This window comes from Octodon degus, unplaced genomic scaffold (genome assembly GCF_000260255.1).
Source record: "Octodon degus isolate 3935 unplaced genomic scaffold, OctDeg1.0 scaffold00069, whole genome shotgun sequence".
In the NCBI taxonomy this organism is placed as follows: domain Eukaryota; kingdom Metazoa; phylum Chordata; class Mammalia; order Rodentia; family Octodontidae; genus Octodon; species Octodon degus.
This window is the reverse complement of record NW_004524645.1, coordinates 3,093,407-3,107,293: the sequence shown is the minus strand read 5'-3', so window position 1 is coordinate 3,107,293 and position 13,887 is coordinate 3,093,407.

Here is a 13,887-nt window from a genome sequence, read left to right as displayed (position 1 = left end):
GAATATTTTGCTGAATTCATGCACTTAAAATATTTAAATAATAATGGAATATCCTCTGACAAAATTAAACAAAAAAGGCAATACAAATGAATGACCATTTTGTATCTGTATATTCAAAATAGGACAGATATTCAGCCGCATTATCTTAATGCAATGAAAAGAGATTTTTTTTTGAATAGTGTTTGTGGACAGGATACCATGTGTGCATCTTGTACAATGAATAACCACTAAGACAACAATATGCAATATCTTAATTATTGAAACTATGCTAGTAATCGGTTTTGAAACTCTCTCATTGCTATTTGTTTCTCAATAAAATTCTTTTTTAAAAAAACTGTGGGGCCAGCCAAATAGCTCAGTGAATTAAAGTGCCTGCAAACAGGTGCAGGGGCCAGGGTTTCAATCCCCCTGGCCTGCTGTGCTGGCCCTACCCCCAGGGCACACTGAGATGACAGTTGAGACTGGGCATTGTGTCATGTGCCTGTAATCCCAGCTCTTGGGAGGCTGTAAACAGGCAGATCACTATGAGTCTGATCTAGTAGTGAGACCCTTGAATACCCTGTAGACCCTTCCCTAAAATACAGTAAATAAATAAAGAAAGAAATGCTGTATATTTAAAGGATACAACTTGATGTTTTGATATATGTGTTCATGGGTAAATACCCCAATCAAGCAAGTTAACATGTATATCACCTCACATAAGTATTTGCTTACGTGAAAGCACATACTATCTACTAAAATGAGTCATATTCTTTACTAAGTCTACTTATTTGTGCCCAGTGAGAAGGAATAGATTCGTTTTTGAGCCTCTTTAAGGCGGTTCAGTTAGCTTAAATTATGTGTGTGATTTAAAGCAAGTGAAAGTTTCAATTTAGACAGGTGGTTCTCTGAGCTGAGGGTATCTTACTACCAAAATGTATACCATAAAATATGCATTCAACTCTCTACAGGTATTCAATAAATGTTTGTAGATTCAACATATTCACATCTACATGAATTTGGGGGATGGCACTGGGACTTGAACTCAGGGGCATCACACTGAGCTGCATTCTCAGCTCTTTTTAATTTTTACTTTCAAACAGGTCTCACCAAGTTGCCAGTGGAGGACTTGAGTTTGTGACCCTTCTATCTCAGCCTCCCAAGTGCCGGGATTACAGGCCTTTGGCACCATGCCTGGCTAGTTTGTTTTTGTTTGTTTTAAGCACACTTAAGTTTTTCAAGACATTATCATAATAGTAGAATTTCCTGGAACACACATGTAATGTTAATGTGATCTAGTTCCCTGGAGCAGCACAATATATTGGTCAGCCACTACTACCAGGTCTGTCACCAGAGGTCAGCATTTCTGTGGAGGAAAGGCCAGTGGGCTAGATGGGAGACACGCTACACCCCCTCCCCTTTATTACTCTTGCAGTGCTGGGGATTGAACTCAGGATCTCCCATATGCTATGGAAGAGCTCTACCACTGACCTCCACCCTAAGTTCCCAAAATCTTAATGTTTATGACATAGAGCTACTTCCTTGGCTTTTACACTTTCTTTTGTAATCTTTCTTTTACATTTATTTACTATATTCTGATGTCCTCTGGAGATGACTTCAAACAGCCTACAAAGGCACATGTATTTCATATTTAAATGTGATTAAAATAAGAAAAAATGAAGTGTCTCTTAGTTCAATTCTTCTTATGCTTGACACAAGCCAAACACTAAATATTTACGGTAAACTCAGTCTCTGTATCCAGATTCCTGATGTCAGCCAAAGCCCAGGGAAGGAGACAGGGCAGATTCCCTGGGGTTGAGTCCTGGCTCTGAACTCAGGTTATACACTGTCATGTCATATGATGTTCACCAAGTGTCCTCTCCTCTCCGTGCCTCAGCTTCCCCAGGCAAAAGTCAGTATACTAATAGTGCTTACTTTAATTCATATAGAAGGTTTGAGCAGTGCACAAAGCCTTATTCTGTCAGCAAGCTTAAGTACTAGTACTAGTCAGTAATGATTCAGCATTGGCCCCATAGTCATGACTTAGACCAGTCTCCCTCACTCAATGGTCAACTACCTAAGTGTATTTTTTATGCCCTCCACATTCCTCATTTCCTTGTAAGTATGTCTCCTCCCGCTACCACTACCTCCACCCCCACACCTTTTGCTGTTCTGGAGATCACACCCAGGAGTGCTTCCTTCCTCTTAACGGTCTAGCACTCTGAAAGTCAGGAGGCCTCATTATTTGGTCAGTGACAGGCTGCTCCATATTAGTAGCTGACTGTCACCAATCTCTTCTCAGAATTTAACAATGTGATAGCTTTTAGCTATATGCTTAAGGATATACTTATGTCACTGAAGGAGGAATTTAGAGGACTAAGAAGCTTTTAATATTGATTTTAAAAAAGCTTCTGTTGGCATGACTACCAGGAGAAAGATAAAAATCTCATGCTACTTTTCCTGCTTTTGACTCCAAATACAATGTTTGGGTAATCAGTGAACTCTAAATGAGAGAAGGTAACCATTTGCAGATGACAGAACAGGGATAAAGGACAGAGCACAGTTGGGATGATAGCATTTGCTGAGTAACAAGGTACACTCAAGGCCATTCCAGCCATGGGAATTCAGGGAGGACCCATCTGCAAAGCTCTGATGTTAGACATACAGTCTATCCTCAAGAGTGCCTCTTTGGGCAGCTTTGAGAAAGACTAGAAAAACAGCATGGTAATTATATTGGATATCTAAAGCCATATGAAGAATGACTTCAAAACTTAACAGTTAAAAATAATAATCATCAGCCACAGATGTAGCACAATGGTCTAAGTGCCTGCCTGGCAAGTGCAAGGACCCAGGTTTGATCCCCTACAGAATGCTGTGCTGGCCCTGCCCCAGGTGTACCTAGCCTGACACCGAAACCTGGGGGCACACCTGTAATCCCACCTTTGGGGAAGCTAAAACAGGAGGATCACTTCAAGTCTGAGCTGTGTAGTGAGAGATTCTGCACCAAATACACAAAGTTTAAAATAATTATAATAACCATCATTTGTGCTACCTCTGAATCTGCAAGGTGGGTAGAATGAGTGTCAGGTAGGGCAATTCAGTTAAATCTGGGAAATCCAGTTCCAACATGGCACACTCATATGGCTGCCAAGTGGGTGCTGCTTCAAATTCGGGCCTCAGTGCTTCTGGAGTAGGCCTTTCTACAGAGCTTCTTTGGCTTCCTCACAGCATAAAGGTTGGTTTCTAAGAATGGCTGTTCCAAGAGATAGCAATAGGTCTCAGATCTCTCAAGGTCAAAGTCCAGAAACTATTGCATACTATTGCTTAGGTGGTTATAATGCCTGCTGATATTCTAGTAGAGGGGACCCAAGAATCTGCTGCTAAGCTAATGAGGCGTGTCAAGTAATATGTGGACACCGTCATTTGCTAAGCTAAATCATTATAAGTAGAAGAGAAGATAATTGAGAACCATCTAACCTGTCCTCCTCCATCAGTTCAGCACAGCAGAGAGGTTCTAAGGCTACTATAAAAATTAGGCCCTCCCTGTTGCCTCAAGACCACAGGAACCTTCAAGGGTCTGCTGTCATTTATTTTTATAAAATCTACTTCCTACTTTCCTAAAATTGATGGTCTCATCTTGCTGGGTAGGATTAAGGTGTACAAACAAAATGGTACAGTGTGTACAGGGACAGATGTACGCAATGAAATGTGCTGTGTTTCTCCCAGGGGACAGCTGGACTTTATCAGTAACCAGATGATTATGAATTTTTGATGCGCTTCGAAACCCTGCCACTTCCAACTATACATACAAAAATACAACTTAATTACAAGTAAAAGTTGGCAATTTTAGTAGCTTGTCTGGTAGTAAAAACCATGACCACATTTACTTAGCCTAAGGTAATGGAAACATGTTAAAAATTCTTGTTTTTAATTATCCATGCTTAGGTTCTGATTACAGCTATCAAATTCGTCAGTTCTTAAGTGGATATTTGTACATACCTAAAATAGTGGGCTACTTTGCTTAGAATCAAATGTCATTAAGTGATTTTATAATAGATTTAAAGGGCAAAAGGTTCACTTCACGATAAATTCACTTTTGAAATTCTAGGTCTGAGGGGATCAGAAAATCAAAAGACTCGTGGACTTCTGCTATAAGCTGTAAAAGTTAAAATTATTTAGGCAGAGGGACCTAAATCTTTGGACAAGGACTGCTATGGGTATTCTGCCTTTGTTCAGGAAAAAAAAAGCTTCATTGTACTGAGGCTGTAATCATTTTACCATTTCATTTAACAGCCTGAAAATTTTCTTATAAAAATCAGGTTCTTAAATTTTGCCTGAAAGGATAAAAAGAAGCTTGGGAGAGACTAATGACTAATGATTTCTTCTCTAAAAATAAATCCCACTTTTGCATGTGGCAGCCTGGGAGGAGACAGATCTGCTCACGAGGAGCAGGGAGTTAGGAAGCTTGAAAACCCAGAATCACAAGCCCACCTCTTCTCCACTCAGCACCAGCCATAGGGTTTCCTGTCACACTCCTGGAAAACCTCCCAAGTCAGAGCTGCTATATGAGGGGCACAAGGAAGACATCAGTTCACGTTCAACCAGAAGGCATATCAGTTCTCTCTGTAGAGCTTAGAAGGATGACATAATGCATTTGGTGAGGGCTCACATGTCTGTCGAAAGATGATTCATCAGGGCAAAAACTAGGACGATACAATTCTACAGAACAGCGCTGCATCTCCAGGTACTTAGGATTTAAAGGAAACACTGGAAATAAGAGTTTCAGTCTAGACTGGAAAAAAGTAAAATAAACAAAACATGCAAATCATTGTTTTTCTGTCATGAGCTCTTCCTACTGTGGATTATCAGTACTGATCAAGCTGAAGTTCAAACAAAAACTGTCAACCCAAGAGGAGATGACTCTGATTTATGCAAGTGCTTCTCACAGTGTGGCCTGTGGACATGAAGCATCAGCCACTTTTAAGTGGCCTGGAAGGGCATGTGAAATGCAGATACTCAGGCTCCATTCTAGAATTACTGTTAAGAATATCAGGGATTAGGCTCCAACAACCCATGTTTTACAATATTGAAGTACTAAACATACTCTAGTGTGAGACACCCCAATTGAAATTGGATACAGGTCAAATAATAAATAATATAGAAGAAGCTTTGCATTACTCAAGTTTAACTTTAATAGAATACAAAATAAATGAGGTCCATTTCACGTGTCATCTAAATGTTTAGAAAATTGCATAATGTTCAACAGGAAGTGAATAAATCCTAATAAATGAGACTTGTTATGTTCACAGATTAGTTACTAACATCATTTGTCCCCAAATCACTGAGTGCATACTCAGAAAATGTTGATGAGCCACATATTAGTGCATTTCTGTGGTCCCAGCTATTCAGGAGGCTGAGGCAGAATGAGTATTTGAGCCCACAAGTTCAAGAGCAGCCTAGGCAAAGTTGTGAGATTGTCTCACAAAAACAATATACAATAAAGAAAACAATGATGAAGGTTATATGTGAGGCATTAGGAATCAAAACCATACAAGGATAAAGAAAGAGTGCTGGACTTACAGAGCATGGTGCCTGCTCCTGGGTTAGAGAGGCACCTGGCCCTGTTGCAGAGACCTCAAGGCCAGTTTGAGCAGGACAGAACATTTATCTCTGGCAGTTACAGACCAGGCAATCAGACAGTTCATGTTGCCAGAGGAGGAAAAGAAAAGGTCAGCACACAGGTAATGGTACTGAACATTCAGATACAAGGGAAAGAGTGTAGATAATGAAAAGGTAGCAGAACCATAAAGTCAGAAGCTAAAAATCTAATCTGTTCCAATTTGTTCCCATTAAGTGATCTAGCACCAAGGTGATAAATACTACAAGGATTTGGGAGACTAACATTATTAGCTGTTGACTCATAATTTGGTGTGGGCCAGACCAGACCTGATGGTGAATATAACCAGATCAATGCCATGGGAACTGCATGGAGATTAAATGTAGTGAAGGAAATGATCAGCCATGTCCCAGTAGTTCAACAGACTGTTGTTATGTTCACAGCAAGGAAGTGGCCATTCACTTATTCTACAATAATAACTGAGCAACCCCCAGAACACCCGCTGAACCCAGAGTCCTGTGGCTTTCCGGTGGTAACATTACTCACTTGAATCAGACTGGCCCCAGACAGAAGTCCCCCTCCCTATAAGACCTAAATGCAGTTCTGCATTGCAGCCATAGTTGTCAACCTCTGAAATGGTTAATGCATGATGAAACAGGCTGAGGCCGACTGTACAATTAAAAATGGAATTAATAATTCTAGAAGACTCCTCATATGATTCTACTATATAGACATCTTTGGGAATGAAAAAGTAGGGAAGGAGAAGCCAGTCCTTTTCCAGCCTACATTTGGAAGAGGGACAGGACAGCTTTGAGACTAGAAGCTCCATTGAACTGGTCTTAGTTACTTCCTCATCACTGAGATACAATACGCAAACCCCACAAGTTGAAGAAGTTAATTTTGACTCACAATCTGTAGAGATTTCAGCCCATAGTTGGTTGACTCCAAGGCAGGGTGACACAGCAGAGGGGCATCACAAAGGAGAAACAGCTCACTCATGGTGAGCTGCAATGTGGTGAGAAGCAGAAAGAGATCAAGGAGGGAGGGAGGGAGGGAGACCACATCCCTAATGACCCGCTCACTCTGACTGGACTTCACCCCCTGACATCACGTTTACCTACAAACTCATCAGTAGACTACTCCCTCCATGACTGAGTGCCACACCCCCACGATCTAATCACCTTCCCAAAGACCCATGTATGTGCATAGGAGGTTTTGGGGGAACATCTAGATATAAGCCATAGCAGAACTAAATAGGCTAATAGTCCATGGGGCTAAAGTACCCACATAAAAATCAGTTGTCTGTAGCCTGATATGGAGTACAATGACAGAAATATGCACTTCATAATATTAATGATACACTTTCAGGTAGATGATGGGTAGAAATTTTTTTTCAAGGCACAAGGAGAGGAACCAGTGAAAGAACCCAGGTGACAAATGTGAAAGTGAACTAACAGATTCTCAGCAGAATCTCAATATACACTTGCCAAACTGAATTAAAATAATAGGTGGTATGTATCATGATCATAGTACAGTATAACACATCACATTTATTACTCCTGTAATGGTCTCTATTATTCCAATTATCTCCCTATTTTACAGATAAAGAAATTAAGGTTTAAAGAAGGCAAAGCTCCTTGTAGAACTAACATTCTAACCTTGACTTCTCAGTTCTCATGACTTTCTTCCGATGCCTTGGGATGGACTGGGTAGGAATGATGGGGAGTGACTCACTTCAATGTTGTTGTTGCACCTGGATCACTGTACTTACAGTCTCAATTTGAGTCCATGCAGTTGGGGAGGTGCTAATAAGAACAGGTTAATGCCAGAGCAGCTTTAGAGTCATTAGTGGATATCTACTAGGTCGCTGCTGATTTCATTATGCTTCCACCTGACAGTGTCCTGGGGACTAGGTATTAGGGGAAAAATTCCCATTCCCTCTTTTGGTACTGTAATATATGTCCACTGTCACAGGTCTTAGTACTAAAATGATGTCCACTGGAACAGGCTTTTAAAAATACATAAAATTGTTTCCACTCATGCCAAATCCTACCTCTCTAGGCTTAAGGAACTCAAGTACATATGAGTCAGGCTTATAGGCTGAATACCTAAGATTATGAGGTACATAACTGCTTAATAATGACTTGAATGAATAATTAGAAAGATTACAAGTCAGGGATTCCTTCTCTAGTTACCAACGGATATTTTTCAAATGCACGTCAAAAATATTTATTGAGCATGAACTAAGTCCATGTACCCACTGTATGCTAGCAAAGGCTCTCAGCTGTCAACACTATTGCACTATGATTTGAGACTTAAAAATTGAGCACAGGTAGAGGAAAAACAAGAATGCAGTGTGGCTGCTTTTGACCTCTCACATTAGTTAATTTTACTTAGCTTTTCTGTTACATATTTGTTTTAAATCATTCCCTGGCATTGTCCTGTGATTAGAAATACATCACTTGGACTAATGCTGCCCAGCTTCATGGAATTGCTGACCTGACACACAATCAAAAGCTCCTGCCTATGAACAAGCATAGGAAAATAACTGATTCCTATACCCACACGAGCAGAAACAGGCAGGCTATTGTTCCTGTATATCATTTGAGCTGCATAAAGGGAAGTGAGGGGTCCAAGAACTCACCGGAGAGAGAGAAAGTTAATTAAAACGCATCTTTCATTGTCGAGAATTTGGGTAATAAATGCTCTCCGGAATGCACTGAGAAGGAAGCACAATGCTCTGCAGTCACATTTTGCATCTTCCTTTCTGGCATTATAAGAATGGGCCTCCCAGGAGCTGCCTAATCCTGTGTTTAAGGCTAGGCTTTATGTACAGATGGATATTCTTTGGGCCCCCAGGAAGAGTAAAAGCCGCCATCAGTATTATTTACTTCCCAGATTCTGGTTACACACAATCAGCATTACATTCAGGCTCCACTCTAAATTGTATTTTCTGAAAGCTTGGGCATTGGCTCTAGTCTTTAATAATGGCAAGTTCATCTTTATTCTAAAACAATAATCTTTGGGAAAAGATGATGGGAACACTACTAATTCAAAGGTCATTCTAAAAAATTCATTTACATGGACAAATTTCAAAAATCTCATTTAATTACCAAAAAAAGTGTCAGTTGTACAGGTCAAGTAATTCCAGCAAGTCTCTATAGATAAAAAAAAAATCAAAATTGAAAATTGGCATTCTGAACATATCAAATGTGATAACCTCTGCCTCCAGCTTGACTGTTTTACCTTTTTGTTTTTGGGGTTATTTTCCTAACAATGCCTGTTTCTTTGTTGGAGAAAATGGTATGAGCATCATTGCTTTCCTAAATCAATATCTGTCCATCCTCATAAAATATCTTAGAAGTTTATAGCTATTTATGCAGTCCCTTCCTTCTCTAGGTTGACTTCCTCCTCAATTTAATCTGTCTCTCACCTATCATCTCCTATATTTTCAATTAAGCTTCTGTGTGACTGTCAAGTAAATCATCACGAAAGGCAACAGAAATTCCTCCATTTCCAATTTAGTTCACCTTAAAAGAATAATGAGAACCATTTACCAGCTATGGCTGTCTGGAAGTCTTTGTTATAGCTGCTAGCACAGCCACTCTTCAGTAATGCAAATGCCTACGCCCAAAGTGTCAAGTGCTATGTCAGGGAGTGGGGTGTAGGAATTGAGAGCCACCTGCCTCTATTTGAAATTCTCCAAGTTATATGCATACTTGAATTTGTTCTTCATCTGATTTTAGAAAGATAAGCCATGCATAGACCAGTGATTACATAAGCCTCCAGTAGAGATCAGAAAAGCACCTTATAATCGGGTACACTGATATTTCTGCAGCTACATGCATGAATATTCACACACACACTCGACAAAACAAAGATCATACATACGTGCATATCAGTTTTTTTAATATACTCAGTGAACTACAAATTGTATTAAATGAAAAAGCAAGATTTACAGAAAAAAATTCATTCATTAAATAAAATGCTATGATGCTGGAAGTTCAAAAAATGGAAAACAATCTCATAGGAAAAAATTCACAAATGAGTAAAGCATAATAATTTGTTGGGATAAACAAACCAGGCAGAGGTTGCTATAGTCACAGAGACCAACAATACCAAGCCTAGTCTAAAGGTTTGGGAAGTCCTTTCAGGGCAGGGGGATGCCTGAGTTGTCTTGATAAATATGAACATGAACTTAAAAAAAATCAAAGGAAAAGGTCAAGAAAACATAGTCTGAGGCAGCTACTATGAGCCAGAAGGAACAAGTAGAGAATGCTCATAAGTTAAACGCAGCCTCACAGGTGACAATAAACAAACCATCTGTCCTTGGTCTATTATGATATTCACAGTCTTTTATTCTGTTAAACATTGCTGCATATTTATATCAAATTTCCTTTTGCTAGACTCTAACTGGACCTTATCTTTACATGTCCTGCATGATTCCAACCACTGCTCTTGGAGTATTTTAAACTAGCAGTTGAAATCCAGATATGGTCTTTGGCTTATAAATCGATTTACCTTCCTGTAACTAAAAAGTTTTGTCCAATTTTTCACAACTCTATGCCAAAATTAATTGAGGGAAATTAATCCAAACTTGTGCCAAAACCAACAGAAAAGACATCATGTGTAGGAGCAGAGAGGGAGAAGAACAGAGATGGTAAACGTGCTTAAGAATGTAAAACACAATAAAGTGGATATTTATTTATTTATTTATTTATTTATTTAGTCTTTTTGCGACAGGGTCTCACTATGCAGTTCACGTTGGCCTTGAGCTCACTTTGCAGCCCAGGCTGGTCTTGAACTTGTAATGATCCTCCTACCTCGTTCTCCTGAGCGCTGTAATTATAGGCATGTGCCACCATGTCCAGGAGGTGGATTTTTAAAGTTATCATTAGAAAACATGATCTGCTGGAGTTAAAAAATAATGAATCTGACAAAGCACATCATTTTACCACTTCAGGCTAAGTTCTAAAGCACGGGCCTTTGAAATGTCAGTAAGTTGGGTTTTTTCCTCAATGATAGGAAGAGAATGCAAAGCACAGAAAATCTTTTCAGGGTCTGTTTGCTATGTTGATAAAGAAGGTTCATCTTTCCCACTCTGAATACTGCTGATGGGTCGCAAAGACAGACACAGCCATCTACAGCAAGCACAGATGCTTGTAATCATTTGATGAAGAGGTGTTTAGTTGGGGGAGCCAGTGTACTCCATTTGCTAATTGCTTCCTCTGCCTGTTTCTCTCTAATCTTCAATTTAGACTTCTTTCTGCTTCTCAAGAGTCTCTGCTACATGATCAGCAGCAGGATAGGCAGAGCCAATCCCAGTGTGACTGTTATAGGTGCATGTGTCAATTTTCTAGGTCCCGGTGAAGTTGTCAGGAACTTTTCTCACTTCTCCCATCAAGTTTCAAACACGCTCTAATGGCACCTTGAGGGAAGAGCTGCAGTACTTCTGATGTTATTTACTTTAAATGTATGCACTTTTTGTCAGAGCTGCTAAAAATAATTTATTCAACTTGAAAGTTTTCTGAGTCCCTGGATAAAATCAGTGTGCCTTTATCAAAACTGTGTTAATTTATGGGATTGGACTGTTTCTGGACCTCTTTCCTCTTTGAGTTTTTTTTTTTTTAAGAATTCTTGCGGGCACCTGTACTCCCAGTGCTTGGGAGGATGAAAACAGGAGGATCACTACAAGTCTGATCTGTGTAGGGAGACCCTGTAGACCCTGTACTAAATACATAAAAAAAGAACTTACTGAAAATTTAAAAGTAGCGTTTCAGTGCAGTATGGCTCACAATGTCTTCATTGCATCTGGACAAAATGCCATATCATATGCAATATCAGCTCCAAGGATAAAGTGATTTGGTAGGTGAAGCAATTCAACAAGCAACCATCTGCCACTTTCTCTCCAGGCAGCACATGAAAAGGATTTCAAGATGAGATCCTTGTACAGTACCCGAGCAGTCAGATAATCAACTATCACTTCTTCTGTGTCTCATAGATGTATGAAATTATCCAAAGACTAAATAGCCCATTCAGATAGGGATCCTAAGCTATTCCTGTTATGAAACCAAGGCAGATTTCTTTTTTCATTAAGCAAAAGAAAACCATCTTCCTATACAAACCAAAAAGCACTTAGTCAACTAGTTTGTTAAGTGACTGTGCAGCTGTTCCTGACGTAAGCTGTTTGGAAAGATGAGATGTCTTATAAAGAAGCATTCAGAATTTTCATAACTTTTATCAACATTATGAAATAAAAGTTGCAGCAAAAGGTTATGCAAACTTGGTGAAACAATTTCTCTCCTGAATATGAACAAATATATATTTCTCACAATTCGTGGATTGATTACAAATAGGTCCATTTAATCTCATCTTGGAACAACTTTCAAAGGAACGATTTTGAACAGCAATTGGTCAGAAAAGCTCCTGTAGCCACAGTCAAGCTTTCAATGCGAGTTTAATGCAGATGTTTGTCAAAATGGATTTTCTGCCTTACACCTCTCACCCTTGCTCCAGGCCCAGACTTTGAGCTCTTCTAGAAAGGCACCTGGATGCCCTGTCCTCACTTCCAACCTAAAATGCTAAAAGGTTAACTTCATTTTCCCATCTACCATCCACCCATCACACAATAACACCCATTAAGAAAAACAAAGAAGCTCTGATTTTACTTTCTAAATCTCCAGTTGTTCCAAAGGCTACCATGCATGACGTTTCTAGTCTCCATTGACACAGGTAAGATATTTGTATACAAGCCACATGTGCAAAGCCCAGGACACACCACTAAAGGTGGTAAGGGCTGTGACAGAATTGTGTATAAAGTTTCTGGGAATAAACATAAGTGGCATCAATCCCAGCCTTGAAAGGGGCTCAGACAATTTTTCAACACTTAAGTTGAGACTTCAAGGACTGAAAGGGAAGAAGGAGCATTCTAGACATAAGGAGCAACATGTAAAAAGTAGACATGAAACTTCAGGATAAATTGTAAAGAAGTCCTCATGATAAGAATCCAATATATCTCAGGAACAAGGTAGAATAAGGCTGGAAATACCACCAGATCATAAGGAGCCCTGTTTACTAAGATATTTGACCTTTCCACAAGTATGGAGCCACCTACAGGTGTTAAGGTGAATAAAGTGTGCAGATTCAATTCAGAAAAATCAGACCACTTATGAGAGAATGGCTTATAGGTGAGAAAATATTTACTTCAGTCCCGTCTTCTTGAAGTGAACTTAGCTTTTCCCTGCCCAAACTTGGGCCTTGTTGTGTGACTTACTTTGACTAATAAATAAAACTGAAACAGAAAGCTTAAGTATTCTTGTGCATATTGACTCAGCCTTGTGTCCTCCTATAATGGCCATGGGAACAGTGATCCTAGGGAGTCTCCATCCAGTCAGCCTAAGCCTCCTAAGGAGATCCTCATAATGAAAGCCTCAGACCAAGGGTATAGAAATGAATTCTGAAGTTCAAACCTTGGTACATGTATTACAAAACCTGGAGCTAAGCCCTGTGATGTTGCCACCAGAATCAGCCACTCTGTGCAATCCAATTTGGCTTATGAATAGTAAATGCTTATTGTTATAAGCCAGGAAATTGGGGGATGATTTGTCACACAGCATTACTACAACAAGAACTGACTAGTCCATGCATCTTAGGAACTGTGGTTATTCCTCCCCTTTAAGATTATACCCCTTCTTCAACATTCAAATCAAGGAGATATTCCTTCAGTCCTTCATTGGAATTAAGAGTCCTGGAATAAGGTTCTAAACCAATATTTTCAAAGTCCAGTTTTACTCATTTCCTGTCCATCTTGAAGTCTTATGTCTAGCTTATTTCTCTTAAATAGCACATTCATGCCCTCTCCTCTAATAATCTTCAAAGGTTCCCATTACAAACTATTTCAGATCTAAATGCTGCCTTCTTTCTAAATACTACTGACTAGTTTAATCCTGCTACTGTTTGTATCCCAGACTAATTCCTTATGTCATAGTTTGTCGAGGAAGAAGAAGCTCTTCCCCCAGTCCCTACTGAGAGTTCATTTCCCCTTTTTACTTCATCTATAAAGTTTCATTTGAAACCATCTTTCACCATCTTTCAACCATCTGCCCCTCTCAGACTTCTTAGAGATGCAATGCCTGTATGTTCCTATGGCACTTCTAATTAAGAGCTTTATATATACGCATAGGCTGTATGTATATTTTATCTTCCTAACTATATTTAAATGTCCGTGAAAGACAGAACTACATTGCATGTGGTCACACAAGCCCATAATCCCAGGTACTCAAGAAGACTGA